General features: G+C 44.8%; 1 pseudogene; it reads left to right on the forward strand.

Annotated features, from left to right (window-relative positions):
* Positions 1–533: 533 nt before the first annotated feature.
* LOC146802159 (band 4.1-like protein 4A pseudogene) lies at positions 534–24624 on the forward strand (annotated as a pseudogene).
* Positions 24625–25709: the final 1085 nt, after the last annotated feature.

The following is a 25709-nucleotide window of genomic DNA, read 5'->3' on the forward strand; positions in this document are numbered from 1 at the left end:
AGAGCACACCCACAGCACCCTCACGAACCAAAAAAACCTGCTCCGCAGTAATCTGGCGTCGAAGCACACCTGAAGTACACTCGGTACCTCGGGTGGGGCCCAATGATGAAGAATGCCACCAACTAGGTTGGTGGGTGAGGGCCTTCATAAAAACCTAATGGTTTTCCCCCACCCGCAGACATAGAAATAATTTAAACAAGAGCTAGCTCTCATTGATTATTAACATATAAGCTGGGGAAACGGACTAGCCTCTTTAGTTCTCCTCTCTCTTCTTGATTATAACATTGTCCTAAACCCCCCACAAGCCATAAAGGGGTGTGGGGTCTTCCAATTAGCATGCCGGGACAAATATAAAAAGGCCCCTTAAGGATTCCTGCCCCAAACACCCATGCAAAAACCTCGGGGAGCTACCTGCCTAGATTGTATTGCTGTACCTTAAGGATTCCTGCCCAAGCAACCATTCAAATCCCTTGGGGAGCAACTTGCCTGGATTGTTCTGCTGCAGAGAGCCATCCCAGGAACTTAAAGCAAGAATGGACCTGAGCCACTTATCCCAGATTGACGCCGCCTGCTACACTGTAATGGAGGTAAATAAGGGATGACGCCATGATGTATGTTTATGAGTTATTTAAAGTATTAGGGAGACTGTATTTAAGTGAGCAGAGATGCATTTTAAGTGGTGCAGAGTGCATTTGTAGTATTGTACCCTTGGTGTTTTAATTAAGCTTTAAGGCATTATGATCTGCTGCTTAATGTGAATGATGTTGGCATTGAAGTTTTTAAAAGGCGTAAAATACAATGTAGCTGTATTTAAAGTGTATAAAGTAGGGTTTGGTTGTGGCGCAGGGGTGTAGTCTTAAGATTCTAAAAATGTTTATAGAAACATTTTACCATACAGCTGTACATTTAATGTCAAGGATTTTAGAGGCTTTGAGGCGCTTGTATTGCAAGGTTACCAGAGGTCCTTTAAATAAAATACAATGTTTACAAATTCAAAATAAATAATACAATTTGGTACTCACCATCCTGTTTATCCTGCCGGTGAACCGCCTCAGAAGTCATAGCCTTCAGGTTAAAAAAGCTGCTACAAGTCCCTGGGGGCTCAGGAGTCCGTCATGGTATGGGGCTCGATGCCCTTTTTTAAATTGTAAAGCCCTAGAGCCTGCTTGCTGGTGGCGCTGCTCGGGGTGCCTTGGGGGCTGGCTCCAGGGTCCGAGGGGCTCTGCGGCCGATTGCAGTGCTTTTTTTGATGTAAAAAATAACCCCGAGCCCGCTTGCTGGTGGCGCTGCTCGGGGTGTCTTGGGGGCTGGCTCCATGGTCCTAGGGGGCTCTGCGGCCGATTGCAGCGTTTTTAATTTGAAATAACCCCGAGCCCGCTTGCTGGTGACGCTGCTCGGGGTGTCTTGGGGGCTGGCTCCAGGGTCCGAGGGGCTCTGCGGCCGATTGCCGCGCTTTTTTTAATGTAAGAAAATAACCCCGAGCCCGCTTGCTGGTGGCGCTGCTCGGGGTGTCTTGGGGGCTGGCTCCATGGTCCTCGGGGCTCTGTGGCCGATTGCCGCGTTTTTTTATTTGAAATAACCCCGTGCCCGCTTGCTGGTGGCGCTGCTCGGGGTGTCTTGGGGGCTGGCTCCAGGGTCCGAGGGGCTCTGCGGCCGATTGCCGCGTTCTTAATTTGAAATACCCCCGAGCCCGCTTGCTGGTGGCGCTGCTCGGGGTTCAGGGTCTTGCTCCAAGGGTCCGCGGGGCTCAGAGACCTGGTTGCAGCGTTTTATTTTTCAAAAAAATAACCCCCGAGCCCGCTTGCGGCTTGATGTGCAAGACCCGCCCCTTCAGTGATGTCACCAGCGAGTCACTGGCCATGCACATCAGAGGTGTGTGTGTGAGTGTGTGTGTGTGTGTGTGTGTGTGTGTGTGAGTGTGAGTGTGTGTGTGACCCGAAGGTGTCAGAGCGCTACACAAAAGGAACAGTAATGATACATGAGGCAATGTGCAAGTATCAAGAGCAAACAAAGGGTAGCAAGCATTACGTTACAAAAGGAAAAAGTGATGTGTGCCGGTTACAAAAGCATACAAAGTACACGTCGAGGTAAAAAAAAAAAATACAATAAATGGCACACTAAAACTTACGTTACATGCGGCAATTGTGCAAGTATCAAGAGCAAACAAAATACAGAAGGTAGCAAACGATACGTTACAAAAGGAAAAAAGTGACGTGTGCAGGTTGCAAAAGCATGCACAGTACACTAGAGGTAAAAAAAAAAAGATTCAATAAATGGCACACTAAAACAAACGGTACGTTACATGAGGCAGGGGTGGCCATTGTATGCTAAGGTTAGCCCCAATGTCAGCGCTATTAAAGTACAGGCTTCTGCGCTGCACAGGCAGCCATTTTTTAAATATATGTTTTAGAGCACCACATGCAGCGCTTTTTTATAGTTTTGTTTTATTTTTATTTTTTAAATGTAGGTTGTGGCACCCGCCTAACAGCCTTTTTAAATGCCTACATGAATTGTTTGAAATTGTAATACTTTGTTTAAGAAAAGGCAAAAACAGATGCTATCTGTGTACCCCAGGCGCTGGACACCCCTGAAATAAATATCAACGCCCGAGAATTGACAGACCGGCAGACAGGTATATATGTTTAGAGTTGTGTAGTTCTACGTAGTTTTGTACACAAATCTCTCAGAAGTTCTGTTTTTTCTAATGGGGTTCTCATGTATGTATGATTTTACAGCTTATGATCCCGACCTACAACAAGTTCTTGAAGATCTTATGGTGTACCTCGATGCTCCAGGAGCTATGAACAATGTGCAAAACACTACCGTTCCTACATGTAAATAAAAAAGCCTGCCGTTATTTGAACTGTCTAAGACGCGTGGGAGCTGGGGTAGGCAAAAGGCCTGACCAGGGGTGTATAGGGGACCTCCGCAGAAAGATGTCTAAGGCCGGGTATTATTTTTTCTTTACAGGGGCCCCAGTGTTATGCACGGACGGCGCCGCGGTACAAGAGACTGCGCAACGTTCAAAAGAAAGACCTTTGAAGAGGAAAGCTTTAACGTGTAAAGAGGGACCTGCGCCAAAGAAAGGAGCTGCAAAAAGACCTCTAGCAGGTGTGTTTTTTACAAAAGGGTGTGAGAAGTACTAGCGGTGTTACAGACTCTCAGCCAGAGGGTCCAGCGGCTTGTAGCAACGACTATATAAAAAGATGGCTGTGTAGAAAATAAGGATGGTGGTGATTGTACATGGTGCTTTATGTTTTTCTCTAATATATATTTTTCTCTTTATATTCTAGAAGCGTCTCAGAAACATGCTGCAGAGAGGTCGGCCCAGCCATTAAGGGACATAACAGCAACCGTCCAGAACAACAGATCCGCATACAGGAGAACCCCATTAGAAAAAACAGAACTTCTGAGAGATTTGTGTACAAAACTACGTAGAACTACACAACTCTAAATATATATACCTGTCTGCTGGTTTGTCAATTCTCGGGCGTTGATAGTTATTTCAGGGGTGTCCAGTGCCTGGGGAACATAGATAACGTCTGTTTTTGCAGGGTCTTGCATCTGGATTAAATAAAAAACTGTTTTAAAACACGCCTTTTCTTAAACAAAGTATTACAATTTCAAACAATTTATGTAGGCATTTAAAAAGGCTGTTAGGAGGGTGCCACAACCCACATTTAAAAAATAAAATAAAACAAAACAATAAAAAAGCGCTGCATGTGGTGCTCTAAAACATATATTCAAAAAATGGCTGCCTGTGCAGCGCAGAAGCCTGTACTTTAATAGCGCTGGCATTGGGGCTAACCTTAGCATACACTGGCCACCCCTGCCTCATGTAACGTACCGTTTGTTTTAGTGTTTTGAGTGTGCCATTTATTGCAATTTGTTTTTTTACCTATACGTGTACTGTGCATGCTTTTGCAGCCTGCACACGTCACTTTTTCCATTTGTAACGTATCGTTTGCTACCTTCTGTATTTTGTTTGCTCTTGATACTTGCACAATTGGCATTATTGCCGCATGTAACGTAATGTTTGTTTTAGTGTGCCATTAATTGTATTTTTTTTTCTTACCTTGACGTGTACTTTGTATGCTTTTGTAACCTGCACACGTCACTTTTTCCTTTTGTAACGTAATGCTTGCTACCTTTTGTTTGCTCTTGATACTTACACAATTGCCTCATGTATCATTACTGTTCCTATTGTGTAGCGCTCTGACACCTTCGGGTCTGACACACACACACACACAGACACACACACGCACACACACACACACACCTCTGATGTGCAAGGCCTGCACCTTCAGTGACTCGCTGGTGACATCACTGAAGGGGCGGGTCTTGCACATCAGACCCGTAGGAGAAGCAGCCATGCTGCTGATCCCGGAACCAGCCCCTGAACCCCCGAGCAGCGCCAGCCGCAAGCGGGCTCGGGGCTTATTTTTTAAAAAAATGAAACGCTGCAACCGGGTCTCTGAGCCCCGCGGACCCCTGGAGCAAAACCCTGAACCCCGAGCAGCGCCACCAGCAAGCGGGCTCGGTGGTTTTTCAAATTAAAAATGCGGCAATCGGCCGCAGAGACCCTCGGACCCTGGAGCCAGCCCCCAAGACACCCCGAGCAGCGCCACCAGCAAGCGGGCTCGGGGTTATTTCAAATTAAAAACGCGGCAATCGGCCGCAGAGCCCCGAGGACCATGGAGCCAGCCCCCAAGACATTCCGAGCAGCGCCACCAGCAAGCGAGCTCGGGGTTATTTCAAATAAAAAATGCGGCAATCGGCCGCAGAGCCCCTCGGACCCAGGAGCCAGCCCCTAAGACACCCCGAGCAGCGCCACCAGCAAGCAGGCTCGGGGTTTTTTTTACATAAAAAAAAAAAAGCGCAGCGATTGGCCGCAGAGCCCCTCAGGCCCTGGAGCCAGCCCCCAAGACACCCCGAGGAGCGCCACCAGCAAGCGGGCTCTGGGTTATTTTTTACATTAAAAAAAAAGTGCGGAAATCGGCCGCAGAGACCTTCGGACCCTGGAGACAGCCCCCAAGACACCCCGAGCAGCGCCACCAGCAAGCGGGCTCGGGGTTATTTTTTACATAAAAAAAAGCGCGTCAATCGGCCGCAGAGCCCCTCAGACTCTGGAGCCAGCCCCCAAGACACCCCGAGCAGCGCCACCAGCAAGAGGGCTCGGGGTTATTTCAAATTAAAAACGCGGCAATCGGCCGCAGACCCCCGAGGACCATGGAGCCAGCCCCCAAGACACCCTGAGCTGCGCCACCAGCAAGCGGGCTCGGGGTTATTTTTTACATCAAAAAAAGCGCGGCAATCGGCCGCAGAGTCCCTCGGACCCTGGAGCCAGCCCCCAAGACACCCCGAGCAGCACCACCAGCAAGCAGGCTCTAGGGCTTTACAATTTAAAAAAGGGCATCGAGCCCCATACCATCACGGACTCCTGAGCCCTCAGGGACTTGTAGCAGCTTTTTAAACCTGAAAGCTATGACTTCTGAGGCAGTTCACCGGCAGGATAAACAGGGTGGTGAGTACCAAATTGTATTATTTATTTTGAATTTGTAAACATTGTATTTTATTTAAAGGACCTCTGGTAACCTTGCAATACAAGCGCCTCATAACTTCTAAAATTCTTGACATTAAATGTACAGCTGTATGGTAAAATGTTTCTATAAAAAAATGTATAATCTTAAGACTACACCCCTGCGCCACAACCAAACCCTCCTTTATACACTTTAAATACAGCTACATTGTATTTTACGCCTTTTAAAAACTTCAGTGCCAACATTAAGCAGCAGATCATAATGCCTTAAAGCTTAATTAAAACACCAAGGGTACAATACCACAAATGCACTGAGCACCATTTAAAATGCATCTCTGCTCACTTAAATACAGTCTCCCTAATACTTTAAATAATTCATAAACATACATCATGGCGTCATCCCTTATTTACCTCCATTACAGTGTAGCAGGCGGCGTCTATCTGGGATAAATGGCTCAGGTCCATTCTTGCTTTAAGTTCCTGGGGTGGCTCTCTGCAGCAGAACAATCCAGGCAAGTTGCTCCCCAAGGGTTTTTGAATGGTTGCTTGGGCAGGAATCCTTAAGGTACAGCAATACAATCCAGGCAGGTCGCTCCCCCGAGGTTTTTGCATGGGCGTTTGGGGCAGGAATCCTTAAGGGGCCTTTTTATATTTGTCCCGGCATGCTAATTTGAAGACCCCACACCCCTTTATGGCTTGTGGGGGGTTTAGAACAATGTCATGGTTGTCTTTGGGCTGGGAACCTTTTCTATCCTTGTACAGTATAAACAGTACAACACTTTTATTATTTTGACATCTGTTACATTAGGGTTAGACACCGGTGCTTGGTTGGCCATCGCATGTAACGCAACGTTTGTTTTAGTGTGCCATTTATTGTATTTGACAGCGTCCGTCTGACCGTATCTCCTGCAAGTAAAGCTTGCAGGAGATACGGTCAGACGGACGCTGTTTTTCCTAGCGATCTTATCAAGGAACGCTAGCTTTAGGATTTATCATGAATAAACATATACTTTGAAGATTTGTCTAGCACTGTGGAATATATTTAATACTAAGGTACCTATGCCTATAAAGGGGATTCAACAACTTCACGGATGACTTTTCCCTAAGATGTATTTCAAGAAATGGGACTAGCTACTGATTAGAGCCCTGAAGAAGCGCAGTGTGCGCGAAACACGTGGTGGCATTACTGTGATACCTTTTTGTAAATTTGACTTCCAAGAAAATAAGAATAAACATCAAAAGACGAATGAATAAGAAGATGCATTTTATTTCCAATACCTAGATTATTATAATGTGGTTATCTCAAATTTGCTTGTGTTTTATATATAAATAACACTGGTGGGGACCCGTGTCTGAGACTGTGGGGCACCGGGCAACTTACCTGTAACCCATCTTGTAATATTATATTATATATATATATATATATATATATATACACATATATATCGCCACAATACTTCGCCGCCACAATCACCTGGAAAGACGAAGGCAGACCCAGGTATCGGTGCAATAAGATTTTATTAACAGATGCCCTGCACAACTGCCATTACGCGTTTCAGCCTCGCAGAGGCCTTGATCACATGATATGCCAATGGAGAACTTTTTCAACTATTCAAAGTGCTAGTGCGCAGAACACGTGATAACACACCCATAGGTAATCATGGACATAGTCAGCCAATTCAAAACATTGTTGTCGGCATGAACTACTGCAATGCAATATGTGCCAATATGCATTACAGTACTGTGATGAATATCACAGTGCAACTAACGCAAAGTCAATAAATATTTATAAATAAATAAATATTTAGAGAACTATAGCATAAATAAAATGCGATATAAATGCTAAAAACAGAGCTAATAATTCATATAAAAAAACAATGTAAATGACCTATAAGTTAGCAGCAAAATTGCAATTCTTAACTTTCCGTCAGAAATAAAATTGGTCACTATATAAAGCTCTATTGCACGTAACTAACATCGAGGTAAAATACTGATTCATACTAGTTACAGCAAAAATGGTTATGGCAAAAATAGTGCATTGCAAAAATATAAACAAACGTCCTGCCCAAGTGGGCCTTGAGATTTACCTGTGGAAAAAAAAGTGCAAAGTGCTAGTGCATAGACTGCAAGTGCTTACACTGTTCCAAATCACAACCGTGATTGGATGTGCAATACTAAAAAAGAAATCCTAAAAGAATATTATGTTAAAAACATATTGCGAGGCAGCAGTACAACTATTCTAAACAGTGTGATGCGGGCGGATTTGAATATGTTAGAGGCAGGTGAAAAAATCCTCGCTTGAATTTAGCCCCTGGGCTGTTTTACTGTCCAACTCTAATATGTATCTAGTTTCCATTTGTCTTAGTAGTTGTTCACGATTACGGCCCCTTCTCAATGGCAATACCGCATCAATGACAAAGTACTTCAGATGTAGCAAGTTATTGTCATACAAAAGGGGGTTGTGATGGACGGAGCATCAGAACCAATCAAACACTCACACCCAGTCAACGGATCTGGGTTTGATCCATCACCGTTCTTTAACCCACTCTGCCACACCAGTTCAGACATGGCCATATGCAAATCAGTCTGACCCTGTGCCTCATGGGAACAGTTCAGCCCGAACTACCAAGTCATGCCTTCCCTGGACCGGAAATAAGCTTCATACGACCGGTTTCTGGCATTTCAGCCGTCTTCAGCCAGGCTTTCTTGAATCCAGTGGCAAAGTGAGCAAGGGACTCACGTCTGAGCATACCCTGCCAACTTATGGCGAACAATGCGGTACAAAAGGGGGTGGTGATGGACGGAGCATCAGAACCAATCAAACACTCACACCCAGTCAACAGATCTGGGTTTGATCCATCACCGTTCTTTAGCCCACTCTGCCAGCCCAGTTCAGACATGGCCATATGCAAATCAGTCTGACCCTGTGCCTCATGGGAACAGTCCAGCCCGAACTGCCAAGCCCTGCCTTCCCTGGACCGGAAACAAGCTTCCTAGGACCGGTTTCTGGCATTTCAGAGTGGGCTAAAGAACGGTGATGGATCAAACCCAGATCTGTTGACTGGGTGTGAGTGTTTGATTGGTTCTGATGCTCCGTCCATCACCACCCCCTTTTGTACCGCAAGTTATTGTCATGCGTCTCCTTGAAGTGCCTTGCCACCAGATATGCGGCGTCATTGTTGATGATGGCTCTGATGTGCTGGAGCACTCGCTTGTGCACCTGTAGTTTCGTGCTACCCACGTACTGCAGGCCACATGAGCACTTCAGCTCATACACCGCATATTCAGTCTTGCAATTGAGAGATTTAGTGATTTGAACTGGTTTGGGCTGAAATGGTGTATGGTAGGAGGACGTACTTTTACTGTATTTGCATGCTTTACAAGTTGCACATTTCAAGAACCCCGTCTTACTGTTGAGCCAGGTTTTGGTTTGTCTAACTTCAGGGATGCTTCTGACAAGAGAGGTACTCATAGAGGTGGCCTTTCTGAAGGTAATGCTGGGAGATTTGACCAGTTTGCTCCCCAGGACAGGACAGGATCATTGCACACTAAGGGCCAGCCTTTATTAATTAACCTGCGTAAGATTTTATGCTGCTTGCTAAATGTCAGTATAAGTTACGTGGATTGATCCTGATGTATCTGACTGTCTTTTGTAGCTAATATTTTAGTGAGTGCAGCAGACCTCTGTATCTTGTTTGCTTTGGTCATGGCGGTGTTGAGTATGTCTTCAGAATAACCCCTCTCCAGGAATCTCTTTCTACACTCATATTGCGCCACTCATATTGCGCCTGTCTGCATTCCCTGTCAGAACGACATATCCTGCGTATCCACAGCATCTCCCCAAAGGGGATGCTCTTGATTAAGTGCGGCGATGGTGGCTATGGGCATGTAGGACTGTATTACCTGCCTTGGATTTTCTGTGGAGTCTGTGGAGTCTTGTTTCCAGTCTATTATTATTTACAAAGACTTCCACATCAAGGTAAAAAATGCTCTCCTTGCTCTTTTGGGCAGTGAACTTAAGATTGAGATTCTTGATGTTAAGTTGTTCAATGAAGTGCTGTGCAGACTGCTCTGTAACCTTCCAAATTAAAAACAGGTCGTCTATATACCTACACCAGCAAAAGACATGTGTATTCAAGGTGTCACCATGGCTTGCCATCGGGACCTGCTCCTTCCAAAGTCCCCTATGTAAACAAGCGTACCTTGGAGAGAAGCAGGCCCCCATGGCAACACCCCTGACCTGTTGAGAGACCTGATTTTGGAAGAGAAAAAAGTTATTTTCCAGACATGTTGAAATCATTGTCAAAAGCATTTTGTTATGCAATTATCAGCTCATTGGGCGGGTATTTAAAAATTATTTAGCAGCCTTTAAGCCATCCTGGTGGTGGATGCTCGTATATAATGATGCTACATATAGAGAGATGAGCACATATCCAGGTTCCCATTTCACATTTTTGATTTTACATAAAAAGTCCCCTGTGTCTTGCATATATGAGGGCAATTTCTTCACATGTTCTTGAAGGAAAAAGTCCACAATGTAGATGTATTTTCCATGATGCTACCCTTGGCAGAGATGATGGGCCTACCCGGGGGTTTACATGCATCCTTGTGTATTTTGGGAATGAAATATATGACAGGAATGATGAGGTGTTCAAAAATTTGAATTCTTCCATGGTCCGCAATCCTGCTGATTTCCGTGCCATCAACTTTGTATAAAAGTCATTCCAGGACACTTTTATCGCTTGCATGTCTCTTCGCCTGTAGCAGTCTCTGTCATTTAGATGGATGTGGGTCTCTTCCATGTAAAGCTTGCGTGGCCTTAACGCTACATTGCCTCCTTTATCCGATTGACGAATGATGACATTGTCATCAGCCTGTAGTTTGTTCATCAATTGAAAGTACACATTATCTTGTTTTGTATATTTTCTTGGGACCCGTGTAGTGGAACAATACATTTTTTTAAATTCCGATGTTACTTTGTCATGAAATAAATCTACATTGTCACGTAGCATAATGGGACAGAAAGTAGATTTGGCTTTGAATTTTGTCTGAATCCTACCCCCTAGATGTAACGGCTCCATGCCTGTAGCAGTGGCAGCTTCGTTGTTTTCATCCTGAAGTTGTTGCATTACTCTTTGGAGATCTACATCCCCTGCCGTAAGTTCATCTTCTTTTTCCAGCTCGTTCAGGACATTCACTGAACTTCCTGGATTCTGTGTGCCCTGAATCAGGTGATGTTTTCGCAGTTTTAATTTTCGGACAAATTTAAAAATGTCAATCCGGGTTTAGGTGTACTCAAAATTGCTAGGTGGACTGAAAGAGAGCCGCAAGGCCATCAACTTTCTGTCATCCTCGCTGAGAATGCATTCAGTTAGGTTAATTAATGACTGTGGGTCTTACCCTTTGATGTTTGTCATTACTTGCGATTCCATCTTTTGTTTGTTTGTTTTCTGTTGTTGTGCTTGCCGTTGGCACCGCCGTTTACACCTGGCCAGTCTTTTTTGATTGCGTCCTTGCTGATGTTTGCATTTTGGGCACGAGGTCGTAATGTTCTTGTTAGACTTGGGGGTCTCTAGTTGTCACAGGTATGCACTTGTGACAAACAGGGACCCTCTCCTCTAGTCAGGGTAGGGGGGTACACTCCTAAAATAACCCCTGCTCACCCCCTTGGTAGCTTGGCACGAGCAGACAGGCTTATCTCAGAGGCAGTGTGTAAAGCATTTGTGAACACATACAGTAACCAAGTGACAACACTACAAATGACCACCACACAGGTTTTTATATTAAAAATAAGTATTCTTTATATAGATTTACCACAAGACCATTAAACGGCAAAAACACACAATATTGTTACTTTAGATGGTAGGATTTTGCTTAGTTCTCTTAAGTTCTTAAATGCGACACGTTAAGTCAATGTACCTTTTGAATGCGACACGCAGGGCAACGAAAGTGTTGCAACGATGTTGATGCGATGAAGTTTTTGGTGCAAAGAAATAAAGACGTGAAGATCTTCCAGATGCGGTACGCTTCTCCGATGTTGCGAGAAGACTCGACTTGATGCTTCAGCTGCAGCGGCGACACACATTACGCAATGCGACGACAGCAGCCTTGGCAGCGACACTCTTCTCCAACGTTTGCGAGACGCTTCCACTCGATGCGATGTTGCAGCGGCGACACCCCTTTATGCGATGCGACGACAGCAGCTCCGACGGCGACACGCTTCTCCATGGATGCGAGGCGCTTTTCTGGATGCGGTGCAATGCGACAACTACGATGGCTGCGATGGCGACACGCTTCTTCCTCGATGCGAGACTCTTCTCTTGAGGCGGTGCAAAGCGTCAGCTACAATGGCTGCGATGGCGACACGCTTCTTCGGCGTTGCGTGACACTTCCTGGGTGATGCGAGACGCTTCCGCTCAATGCGATGCTGCAGCGGCGACACACTTTACGAGATGCGACGACAACAGCTCCGACGGTGGCACGCTTCTCCTTCTTGAGTCGTGCTTCCAGCTCCTTGCGACACGCAGTCCCTCAGAAGGCCCAACAACAGCAGCAGGCACTTCCAAAGAACTCGGGGGGAGCTGGGGGGGTGAAGTCTGTTTTTCCTGAGACTTCAGCAGGAGGCAAGCCCTTGGAGATCCTTCACAAGTTGAGCAAAGGTACACACAAATTTCCTTTCTCCTCTCTCTGGCAGTAAGGCAACCACTGCAGGCCAATCCCCCAGGTTCAGGGATAGTTTCCTCCTCAGCTTCTTCTGGTTCCTCCCTCAGCAGAGGTTCTTCTTGTTTTCCCAAAGTGATCTAAATTCTTGCGATCAGGGTCCCAATTTTTATACCCAGAAATCCTTTGTCCTCTGAAGGCAGAGGGGCCTTTGCCCAGTCCAAACCAGTTCCTGAGCACTCTGTTTACCAAACTTCTCCTTTCCTTTCACAGTGCAGGGCAGAAACATTAGACGCCCCACAGGAGGTGGAACCAGCATTGTGGAAGGCAAGTACAGCCCTGGAGCACTTTGTTGACAGGATTCCTTCTCTTCATTCACTGTGCAGGGCAGAGACATCAGCCGCTCCCCAGGAGGTGGAGCCAGCATTGTGGAAGGCAGGCACAGCCCTATTCAGGTCCCAGGCGCAACTCCTCCCACCCATCTGGATGTAGATCTCTATTCACCACTGGGACACCTCACCCTGTCTCCTAGAATTCCCCAGCCCTGTCACTCAAACTCCAGACAAAGGAATACACACAGCCTAGCAGAGGCAGGTTTGAATGGTTAGACAAGAAAATGCCTACTTTCTAAAAGTGGCATTTTCAAACACAGAATGTTAAAACCAACTTTACTAAAAGATGTATTTTATCATCCTGAGTTCAGGCATACTAAATTCTAATTTCTACCATGTTCTCTGAGCCAGTTAGGATTATAAAATGTAATAACCAAACTGCCCATTCTGGCCTATGGAGAACAGGTAGCATTGCAATAGTGAAAAACGAAAATGGCTGTAATTAACTATTAGAACATGCCACACACACTAGGGCATGTCATACCTTATCCTTACAATGCACCATGTCCTTGGGCCTACCATAGGGGTGTCTGATATGAAGAAAAGGGAAGGTTTAGGGACTGGCAAGTGGGTGCACTTGCCCAGTCAGCATGACAGTACCAGACTACACGCAGGCTCTGCAATGGCAGACCTTAGACACATATTTACAGGCTGTTTCTGTGGGTGGCACAACCAGTGCTGCAAGCCCACCCGCAGTATTTGGATTCACAAGCCCCGGGCACTCCTGGTGCACTGTACTAGGGTCTGACAAGTAAACCAAACCAACCAATCATGGAATCACAAATCATACATGAATTTACAATAGGGAGCACTTGCACTGTGGCACTGGACAGCAGTGGCACAGTGCCCTGAGCAACTACACCAGCAAAAAATACATGAGGCACAGCGAAAAATGGAAGGGAGACCCACGCCAATGTGCCAGGTCTAACAGTTCTTATTCTGTCCTGCCTCACATAGTCCAGTTCCTGGCCAAGGCTTGGCTTTGGAAACCCCAATCTCCGTGCTACTGCCAGTTGTTCATTATCTGATTCACTGTCTATGGCAGAACTCATATCAGAGGCAGAAGCAGATACTGGTACATTGCCACTGGTGCTCGGCTGTGCTGGTTTGGGAGCACCTGATATGTTTGCTGCTTTAACCGCATTGTATTTTTTCGCAAAGGTGAACACACGCCCCTGCTCGTAGTCCACCTTGTCTCTTTGAAATTTAAAGGCTTTCCGTTTTTTAATTACTTCCTCATCCCTCTGTAAACGAGACATCATATCATCTCTGTTTTTGAGTCACAGCCGTGACTCTCAGCTTTTCTATTTCTGCATTCATTTAATCGATTTTGATCTGAAGGGCTGCTCGGTCACTTTCAGCGTATTTCACAAGTAACACCACCAGTTTGCGAGAGGATCTAAATTACAATCTGCCCACTCAGCCAACATGCAGGGGTCTGGGTTTTCATAGCTTGGAGCCAGTAATATACGCAGTCCTCTGGGTATTCTTCCCACTTCCAGGTAACAAGTTAAGGACTTATACTCCCACCATTTAGCCTGTTCCGTTCGCATCAATTTTTCAAGTTTTTTTTAACCGGTCTTTAACGCTGCGATTAACAGGTTGCGCTGCATGATCCTGCGCACTCATCACTGTCTCCCCACTGGGAATATTGTCAAACAGATCATCTGCTGCCGCCTCCCGACTCCTCAGCGAATTGGCGGACATATTGTGCTTGTATGGGCAAAGTTCACAACTCGGAGCAGGTGCTAAAGACAATGCCCACACCTAGCTCACTCTCACTCCTTCACCGGCCTCTTGGCATGCCCTTACCTACGGAGAGTCACACCCGCCGCTCGAGTCCTCCGACACGGGCTTCGTTATGCACTTCGCAGCAAAGGCTTTTCCTGCCGGCCGGGTGCTTCCACGGCTGCTCCTTTCTCTGGAGTTTCTGGTCACCACCTGAGACGCTGCTTCTTGCCGTCCTGCCCTTTGGGAAGGAGGGGTCTGCCACTACCGAGGAAGCTGACTCAGTATATTTCTCCACAATACTTCGCCACCACAATCACCTGGAAGGACGAAGGCAGACCCAGGTATCGGTGCAATAAGATTTTATTAACAGATGCCCTGCACCACCCCCATTACGCGTTTCAGCCTCGCAGAGGCCTTGATCAAATGATACGCCAATGGAGAATTTTTTCAACTATTTAAAGTGCTAGGAACACGTGATAACACACCCATAGGTAATCATGGACATATCTATCTATATAGATTCTCTCAACACTTCAGTATTATTGCTTTTTATCAGGCCCTAAGACCACATGAATCCGCCTATATCTTTGTACAGTGTAAGCATTCATAGAATAATATGAAGTCTAGTTCAAAACGACAGGCACCCCTTTATAATCACAGTTCCAGGTCTGTCAGCATGCTCTCATTATCGCATTCAACAATGTTAAACATTTGGAGTCAAGAACAAAGCACATTGTCATCTAAGTAATGCTCCAGATGAGGCAGTAGTGGAGAGAGAGGACAGCATAGAGAAATAGAATAGTAGTAGAAATATGCATGATATTTCAAAATATCACTTTATTAACTGTTAACTGTGTCCCTTACTCCAACCCACATTGTATCATATCAGAGTTTACTCTCAAGCAGGAAAAAAAGAAATTGTACCAAGATATCTTCGCATAAGATCACCATGGCTTCCCAATGTGGAAGGCAAACTATTAACACAGATCTCCTTTATGTGTTAGTAATCGAATCTCAATCCAGGATGCTGTCCATGGACACAAAATGCAGCATTACACTCCCAGCTAGCTCACTTTTATAGCTTCACTCACAGGATCCTAGCGATTGAACATTTAGACCTGTTTTAGAATTGAATCATAGTGTTATCCCAAGTACTCCTGGTCACTTTCAATTAACACAGCTTATTCCTGAAGAAGGTATAGATGTTGTTTTTGGTGCTGATCTAAACATTTAGATTCACACTTGAAGTATTCACCTATACATTCTGTCTAACCTCCCCAGGCCGTCAACACAGAAATCACCACCAACACACCACCATGTGGTACTGCAACAAACAAGGTGGAGTGGTGTTGTGGATCCTTTGTTAGGAGGCCCTGTGTCTCTGGACATGGCTGGAACTTCAGGGCATATCCTTGATGGTTCCATACCTAGTGGGCTCTCTGAACACCAGGGCGATCAAACTAAGCTGAAGCTGCCTAGCAGATCACAAATTGCATCTTCATCCTTAGGTGGTGCAATGTCTCTTTCAGCAATTGGGAGAGCTTTGGTTAGATCTGTTTGCCACCGCCGGGAATATGCAATGTCAGTAGTTCTGCACAGAAGAGTTTCCAAGGTGGCTCTCGCTCAGACGTTTCTCATCTTCAGTGGAGCTCAGACCTTCTGTATGCCTTTCTCCCCATTCCACCCCTGCCCAGAGTTCTCAAAAAGATCAGGAATGACTGGGCCCAAGTCATCCTTGTGATTCTGGACTGGGCTCAGAGAGTTTGATATCTCTGAGCTGTTGAGCATGTCTATCAGTCCTCCGATCAGTCTGCTCCTTTGGGAATATCTTCTGTCGCAGCAGCAGGGCAGGGTTCTCAACCTGAAGCTGTCCACGCTCCACACCTTCATGAATGGAGATTGAGCAGTGACAGTTGACAGCTTTTGATACTCCTACTGAAGTGTGTAATGTCATCTTTGTAGCCAAGCATCCCTCCACCACAACGGTATACACCTGTTTTTGGAGCAATTGTTTGGCATGATGTGCAGAAATACAGATTTGACCCACTTTCTGCCCCACGTTCCCAGGTCCATCTGTTTATTCTTTCTTTTCAGTCTGCTTTGGGCATCCTAAAGGGCTATCTTTCTGCCATCATTTCAGTTGCCATATCAGCCATCCCTTTTCAAATCTCCTGTTGTAAACAGGTTTTTGAAAGGTCTTCCACACATGTTTCCACCTTCTCCCTTCATCCTTCATGCCTCAGTGGGACCTCAATTTAGTACTCACCTTTCTGATGTGTGCTCCTTTTGATCCGCTACACAACTGTCCTCTCAGGCTTATTACAATCACAGCAATTTCCGAGTTGCCATAACATCCACTCAGAGGGTCAGTGAGCTCCAAGATTTTTCATCCAAGCCTCGATATATTACCATCTTTCCGGACAAGCTGGTCCTTCGCACTAGAGCTTTTTTCCTTCCAAAGGTAGTCACTCCTATTCATTAAGGCTAATCCATCACCCTGCTTACTTTTTACACTTTGCCGTATACATTTAAGGAAGAGGAGCAACTCCATCGACAGGACCCAAAAAGACCATTGTCTTTCTACTTTAAGCACACAAGAGTTCCGGGTGGACAACCAACTCTATATGGGGTATGTTGGAGCAAATCAAGGAAAGATCATGCAGAAAATAACCATCTCCCAATAGATCGTGCTCTACATTAAAATCTGCTATTCATTAGCCAAGAAGAACCCCCCAGAGGGTTTGCATGCTCATGCCACCAGAGTCAAGGCTGCGACCACTACATTAGAACATGGAGTCCTGGACATGTGTCTGGCAGCTATGTAGGCTCCTCTGCATATGTTCAGCAAGCACTACTGCCTGGACAGTCTGGTCTCTCATGATGGACACTTAGCCCATTTGGTCCTGCAGGACTTTTTGGTGTAAAATTAGTTTTGCAGACCCACATTTGAGGCGGTATGCTTGGGGATGTCTTCTAAGGTAGGAGAACTGCGGCTAGAGGTCTCTATCCGCGTTTGACACCGTCTCCCATACCATCCTTCTTTCTGCCTTGAGGTCTGTTGGGATCGGTGGCTCCGCACTTGCTTGGATTTCTAATTTTCTTTCTGATCGCACTTTTCAAGTTTTCTCCTCCTCTGCGGTATCCACTGTTCATAACTCCCCTTATGGTGTCCCCCAAGGTTCTATTCTCAGTCCTTTGTTTTTTAACCTTTATGTCAGACCCCTGGCTTTTCTTGCTGAACAACCAGGACTTTCTATTTTTTCATATGCAGACGACACTCAGATTATTTTTTCTCTCTCTTCTAATCCGCACTCTTCTTCCTCTTCTCTTCACTCTGGGCTTACTGATATCGCCAATTGGATGCTGACTAACAAACTGAAATTGAACGGCGATAAAACGGAGCTGCTTTTGTTCGGTCCGGACTCCGCTCTCTGGGGCCCGCAACACTGGCCTCAGCAAATGGGACCACTGCCGGTTCCAACAACAACAGCACGCAATCTCGGGGTCCTCTTTGACAATCAGTTATCCATGAGGCAACATGTGGTTAAAGTAGCAGCCACCTGTACCACCATCATCAGGTGGCTGAGGAAAATAACATGGATGCTTCCCCTTGACACCCAGAAGTCGGTGGTCCAGGCCTTAGTGACATCGCGTCTGGACTACGGTAATGTTTTACTTCTGGGTGCCTGCAAGGAGGTCTCCCGTAAGCTTCAAGTGGTCCAGAACATGGCTGCCCGCTTACTCTGCAACTTGCCTAAGACCACTTTGGTTTCCTCTTCCCTGCGCAGCCTGCACTGGCTGCGCATAGAATCTAGGTCTAAATTCAAAGCTCTATGCTTTATGCACCGTATCAAAGCTGGCAAAGCCCCCCATTATCTATCCACCTTAGTTCATCAATATTGTCCTTCCCGTACTCTCAGATCCTCCACCCAATGCAGATTCTCTGTTCCCCGTTTTAAGCGTGCTAGAGTAGGTGGGCGCTCTTTTTCCTACTTGGCGCCCTCGCTCTGGAACTCACTTCCCATTCCCTTGCGGTCTGAAACGTGTTATCTTAAGTTCCGCAAAGGAGTGAAGACCTGGCTGTTCTCTTTGTAATCTGCTTCTTGCACTCCTGTTTGACCTCCTCCCCTCACTTTTGTGTCTCTAGCGCCGGGAAACCCACGGGTAGCTGTGCGCTCAATAAATTTATATATAATAATAATAATAATCAGATGAACAAGGTACTTACCTTTGCTAAACCCTTATCTGATTAAGATGCTATCTTTTCCGCAGATTCCTTACCAACCCACCCATCCTCCCTTTCAGGGAGCTAGTTTTCCACACCAATGGTAAGTGTTCTTTGTGGCTCTGCGCTCCTGACATGGAAAGTCATAAAAAGAAACTGGGGTGGCCTATATAGGTACAACGTATGTCAATTCGAAACAAACAAAGCCATGCCGAGTCACACAGAGCCACCTACTGGCAAACAGGGATACTGCTACTGAAAATTTCTGAATCCAGTCTGATGCCTAGGGATAATTTCAAGGTAAGGAATGTGCTGCTAGGTAGTGTTCTGTTCCCTAGGACCGCTGCATCTAGCTGTCCCTATTCTTTAGCAATAAGATCATCAGCATCTACAAAGCGTTTGAGCACCAATCGGACACTTCCATCATCATAGGCCTCCTGCCCATCACTTCCATCACCCACAGGACAACTCCAACATTCTGGGCCCACCATCACCACTCAATAAACAGCAACAACCATGGAGTCTATACACTCCTGAGAATCCTCAGATCCCTTCTCTCACCACATCCTCATCAAAGGACTGGACCCATCAGCGCAGCCCTTACACTGTTCTTGAATGGCTCAATGACCACAGCCATCTACCCGCTTGCCTAGAAATGTGCCACAGTATTCCTAGTCATCAAGAAACCAGAAGCAAACCTGAAGATGCTAACCATCTACCAGCCTATCTCCGTGCTACTCTTACCGGAAAAAGTAAACGAAAAGATGATAAACAAATACCTAGCCATTCACCTCACTGACAACCGCCTCCTCATCACTCAGTATGGATTCATACGCAGCCACAGCATAGAGACTGCTCTCATCACTGCCACGGCTGACTTCCAGATGATCATGGACAGAAGTGACATATTGATCGTCATCCTACTGGATCTTTATTGCAGTCTTTGACACCCTCTCCTACTCCATCCTTATGCAACGACTGCACAAAGCTGGCATCAAAGATCCCACACTTTCTGGCTTTGCTCCTTATTGACAGAATGCACACAGCCTTTAAGCCAGGCCCCATTCACCTTGGATGCCGTCAACTTCATCTGCAAAGTCACACAAGGATCCTCACTCAGCCACATTCTGTTCAACGTCGACATGACTGTACTCACCAGCATCATTATGCCCACGGAATCAACATCATATCCTTTTCTTATGATACCCATTTCATACTCTGATAAGACACCAAACACCTGGACCAATTTCGCTCCGAAGTTACCAGATGGATGAAAACATCTGTCTCAAGCTTAATACAGACAAGATGGAAGTAGTAATCTTCAGGAAAGACACCTCACTCTGGAACTCCACCTGTTCACCTGCCAAACATGGACCCACACCTCTCCAGGCATCACACACAAACTCAGACTAGTAATCGATAATCAACTCACATTGACTGGCAAAGTGAACAAAGTTTCCAGCTTCCATGCACTCAAGAAGAACTTCAAATGGCTCCTCGCCAACAATTGCTGAACCCTCCCCAAAAGCCCTCTTCAACAGCCAGCTGGACACCGGAAACACACTCTATAGCAGATTCAACCCTCAACTGCCCAGAAGACTCCAGACCATACAAAACTCAATGCCCAGACTCATCCTCCTCATATCACCTCACACCTGAAAGACCTCCACTCGCTCTCAATCCAGAAACTAGCACACTTCAAACTCCTCACACACATACGAAGCCTTACACAACATTGGAACCATGAACCTCAACAATCTATTAACTTCCACAAACCTACAGACCTCTTCGCTCAACCAGACTCCTAGTCTTACATCCCTGTGCTATCCGGCATTCCTAGAGATAGGTCTGTCAGTAATGCCTGCTCCTGCATGCAGGAAAAGCCAAGAATGGCCTGCCTCTGCACATCAGAGCCTCCTCCTCCATTCTTGAATTTTATAGGAAACTGAAAACCAGGTTCTTCACCTAGCCCTGGCTTGGCCCTTACGGCTCCTTCTTCAGCAACAGGATACCCTCCCAGGTATATTGTGCGCTATTCAGATGGTAAAAAAATAACAACCTAACATAAAACAAACTGTGTGGCAGTGGTTTCAAAGCTCACATTTTACCACAGAAAACAGCTCTTAACTGTGAAATATTTCCCATAAATCACAGCCTTGAATTCATTTGCTGGCTATTTAGCATCTCTAAACAAATAAAATAGTTAAATGGATGGTCAACACAGCATTTTCATTCAGTGCTGGTAAAAAACATATTACTTGCAGTGGGTCATGATGCCCCTCCCCTCCCTTACTAATATTAAACAAGCATTGGCATAGCCAATAGGTCTCGCCTTTGGGACCATATAAGTGTTTAGCCATGCAACAGTTGATGTTTTTGCACCAAGGATATTGTGTTGCATAACTAAATACTTGTAAGGTCCCAAAGGCGAGATCTATTGGCTATGCCAATGCTTGTTTACTAGTAGGCTCTACTTAGGCATAGTGAAATCACTTGGGCAATTAACATACGGAACGGTTCAATAGAGAGGTGAAATGAACTGAAATGATGTGAAATGTTTGAGAAGAAGCATATATATATTCTTGCACTGCACTTTAGTTTTTGGCACAGTATATTTTTAGGAATGCTTCTTCTTTCTCAAAGTTATGAATATCTATGGGTTCCCTCAACCTTATTGTAGGTCAGTAGCTCAGGAAGTGCAGTTTACTTTTTAATTGCTGGTTAAACAGATGTATGTATTCCAGCACTTTAAGTTTTAAGTATGCAATAAGCAGACGTATGGATGGGGAATATATATGCATAGACACGCATTTTTTGTGGGGTATTTATTGTACTGCACTTTAGGTCAGTATGCTTTTATATGTTGAAACCCAGAATTTACATGAGGGTACATAAAGATCATCTGAGAATAGTTTTGTTTAATGCCAACGGCCTAAACAGAATGCGTAAAGCCCGAGCAATTGAAGATTGGTTAAAAGGGCATTCACCATATATTGTGCTTTTTTAGGAGACACATTTCCGGGACTAAACGGAGTTGAATTATAACATGTTTAAGTGATGGGCAGGCTATGCGTGCATTTCAATTGTGAGCGCTGCCCGCTGAGGGGATCACACTTTATATAAATCGACATTTCCTGTACCATGTTACCTCCTTCCAAACAGATAAAGAAGGGAAGCGTTCCCTGGTTAGCGGTTTGATTAACAATATTAAATGTAAATATAGGTTCAATCTATGCTCCAATTTTACACGACCCAGCCGTACTGGTAGAGTTGTATCAGACATTGTTGACCATCCCAGGGAAAGTGATTTAAGGGAGGATTTTAATGTCCTAATGAATTCAGATCTAGATTATTCACCCGATACTCATAAACGGAATAAGCTGTGAATAGGCTGAGTCTTGTCAGATTACATGAAGTTTCTGAACCTTATGGATTTATGGCAAGAGAAATATCTGGACAGGCGTGAATATTCCTATATTGCGGGAAGGCAATTATCTGTTGCGAGTGCAATAAAACATCCTTTGTTTTTTTAACACACAGTAAAACAGCATGCAAGCACCTCTGGAAATTCTATGTAGAGCACAACAAGTTCTTCAGATTGCCAGAAAATTATTCCAGCTCCCTGTAAAGGAAACTAAACAAGATTGGTTCACTGAGTAGCAAACATTGGTTCAATGGTTGGACAGCCTTTCAGATGAGCAGAGACCTTTCCGTTCAACCCCTGCTACCCCAAAAAAGAATGTCGAAATGAGCCCGAGTAAAGCCTACCCTAAAAGGACAGGGGGGGGGGGGGGGGAAGGCTGAGCGGATCGCATAGTGTAAACAGCACACATGGAAAATGAATGAATCACTAAAATTATTGCCCCATCTCCAGTGAAAAGGTACAAGAAAGTAAAATGTGTTAACAGACCAGAATCGCAACAAAGAAAAACAAGTGCACCATGGGAAGAAAATGGACCACAGAGTGGACTGTATAGTTCGCCCACTGACCGTAGCAAGTCACCAGAGTATCCCACCCCTCGTCAACAAATTTCTTCAGGTGAAAGTGACAGCAATTCTGGCCAGCCTGAACGAAGAAGGCAAGGTCAAAACAGTGAAGAGTCCTACAATTTAAAGCAAAACATGAGATGACGGTCTCGTTGTAATACCAGCAGTGGCAGCGAATAAGAGAATTGCAACAGGTAGCATCGAAAGAAGAGAAACAGATTGCGACAGGAGAATGACATGGTGGATTTGGCGCCACAGAAAGCTGTCTTGAGATGACAAAAAGAGAAAAACCAGGCTGATCCCAACTTCAGGAGGTCCAGGCACTGATCCCGGTGAGAAAGAACTCCTTGACCCATCTGGTTTATCAGTCGACCAATTAAAGGAGAATCCATACACTGAGATAGCGACTCAGGGGACCCTGTTCGCATCAGGCATTCCCATTGACCTCGGATCTTCCGTCAGAATAGATGCTCCCAAGGTTCTGGTGGGGAGAGATCAGTCCTGTCTGAAGTCAATGCAAAGAAAGATCTGGTGCTTCTGATAGATAGCGTTCTGGTGGCCACGCTTCAAAGCAGAGGAGAAATGGATCCAAAGACAGCCTGTTGGACGGAAAGTCTCCAGTGTCCACGAGCAGCCTAGATGAAAAGCACAATGTGAAGACAATAACAAGCAGTGGCCGTGCGGCCGTAAAAGTAACGCCGCACGGCCGCGAAAGTCATCGCGATCACGGTGAAAGCGAAAGTGATCGCGATGACACGCTCTGTGCTCAGCACGCGGGAAAAAGTGCAAGCATTGGCTGCGACCGGGAGTTGTGTGCGCGCGCAAAAAGGAAATTGAAAAAAAAAACGCAAGTGGTGTGCGCGTGTGACAGGAAAAAGTGCTGTGCACGTCGCTCGCGCTTGTGCGCATAATAGCAAGCTGGTGGCCGGCAAGGTAGCACTTTTAAAGCAGCTACTAAATGTCTCGCCAGTGCATCGCATGCGCTGGCTCAGGCGGGACCTAAAAAAAAAATATATCATTCTGCACAACTGCATATATGTTCTCTGCTACTGCATTTTTTCTTTGTTTTATTTTTAATTATAAGATATTCAACTAGAACCAGGATGCAAGGATTGACATATTGCAGTACCGTGACGACGAATTGAAAAGGCCCTGTGACCTTTTGGAGAATGTGTTCCATATATAAAGTAATTGTAATATGCAATGTGTGGGGGAGTCTTTTTCTCAGGTCAAGCTGGCTCTACTGTTGTAATAAACTGCAACTCGACCTTTGCACTAGACTGATACATTTACAATTGAAATAAATAACATGGTACTGGGTGGTTTAACATAGGTGTGTGTGTTTGAACGAGCGCATCAACATATATAAATAACATAGAATCTTGTCTAGCTGTAGCAGAACTTGGGCCGATTTGAGTCACATCCTTAAAGATATTTGCTGATGGTTAAGTGCAATGTGCCACTCCAGGAAGCTCAGAAAATGAATATATATTGCATTAAGACATTAGTAACTATAAACTTCATTGCCTTCCCTTCTCATCCACCCACATCCAATGTACAGCATTAAGTTAATAGGCATTGATTGTAATTTTTATATTTGTTTTATTGTAACCCCTCAGCATTTAACATGCATTGCGAAACAAAGACAAACTCCCAAGAGAAATAATAGGTAGCTCACTAAGAAGTGTTAGGTCCAATTGCATTGTGTTACCACATTTGTGTAACTTTCTGTTATGAGGGAAACCATGCTCACGGAATGCATTATAAATACATGTGGGTACATCTGTATCTTGTGCAGCATCCAGATTCTTTCTATGAGGACTTACATTTTGGGCATGCATACTATTAAAGACACGTGTAGCGGTAAATGATATCTCGGAGTATTGTGCTGACACCCTCAACTCCCTTACAAGCCCCTGTCCTGGATGTGAAGTCTAAAAAGATTCTCCTTTATTTTTCAGAGGCAGCAACTCCTGATGGAGCAAAACCGCAGTAAGTTCAACAGTATTTCTTGCAGACAGATGTCAACGCTTGAGACTTGTGGGCTGGAGCATTTAGCATTTACAGTTACATTTTTTATTAAGGAATAAACTGAAATGAAAACCAGTTTCCTTGAAAGAAACATGACAGAGTACAGTCAAGATAAACAAGCACTGGCACAGCCAATCAAGGCTGGACTGGCTGTACAGTGTATCAGGCCTTTCCTTGGGAGGCTGGAATGGTGGTGTGCCGTTTCTTTTTAGTGAGGGCCGGTTTTGTAGCAGTTTAGCAATTTTAAAAGCACTGCAAATTTCCCTGAATATTCAGCAGTTTTCTGGCAACAATAAAAGTGTCAAGTTAAAACTGGTTATTAATGTTCCTACTGGAGAGAGATTGGAGTTTTTACTAGTGGTAGTTTTGACTCATCTAAAGTAGCGCAGAGGGTCAATATGCCTGCTGCAAAGAACGTGTACCTTGCATATCAAAGAACAATATTTTATGTCCGAAGCTCATTGGGTTACTTACTGCTTTTGTCACATAGGTTATTTTACTACAGTGCAGTTCATAAGTAGGGTTCCCGGTTTTATGGTATTTATTTTTTTGTCATTTCCGTCTGTATTTATCCATATTTATGTTTTGTCAACTTTATCTGTATTTATCCATATTTATTATGGGTTTTGGGAAAAAATGCAGTCATGCTTGAATGCCTGCCATGTTTCAGTGATAAGAAATCCCGCAGAAGATAAATCAATGCACTTATATGAAAATGTGCACATTTCGTTATCTGCCTTGTGCATAGCTACTGCTGTTTATGCCTCTTTACTAAAATGCCTTTCTTTTTTAACCCCCTTACCTATCAATCCACACAGTTAATTGCTTGGCAGTCATGGCAAAGTGTATTTAGAATCACTCAAAAAAGCATCCAATTCCCGTTTTTATCCACATTTAAAAATAAATACAAACAAGAAAATAAATGGTTTTCTGTCTGTATTTATCTGTAAACATCAGTAAAAACGGAAAACAGGGAGCCTTATTCATAAGTTACAATCATAATCTAGCTCAGTGAGCTGTGAAGTGCCATCAAAGAGCTGCATGCAAGCTGCATGGTACAGTTTAGAATGTTATGTTTTTTCCCAGTCTTTCATTATCCTGATGTTGCTAGAAAGTTTTGTTTGTTTGGGTAGAAATTACTTCT

Source organism: Triturus cristatus, chromosome 8 (assembly GCF_964204655.1).
Source record: "Triturus cristatus chromosome 8, aTriCri1.1, whole genome shotgun sequence".
Classification (NCBI taxonomy): Eukaryota; Metazoa; Chordata; class Amphibia; order Caudata; family Salamandridae; genus Triturus; species Triturus cristatus.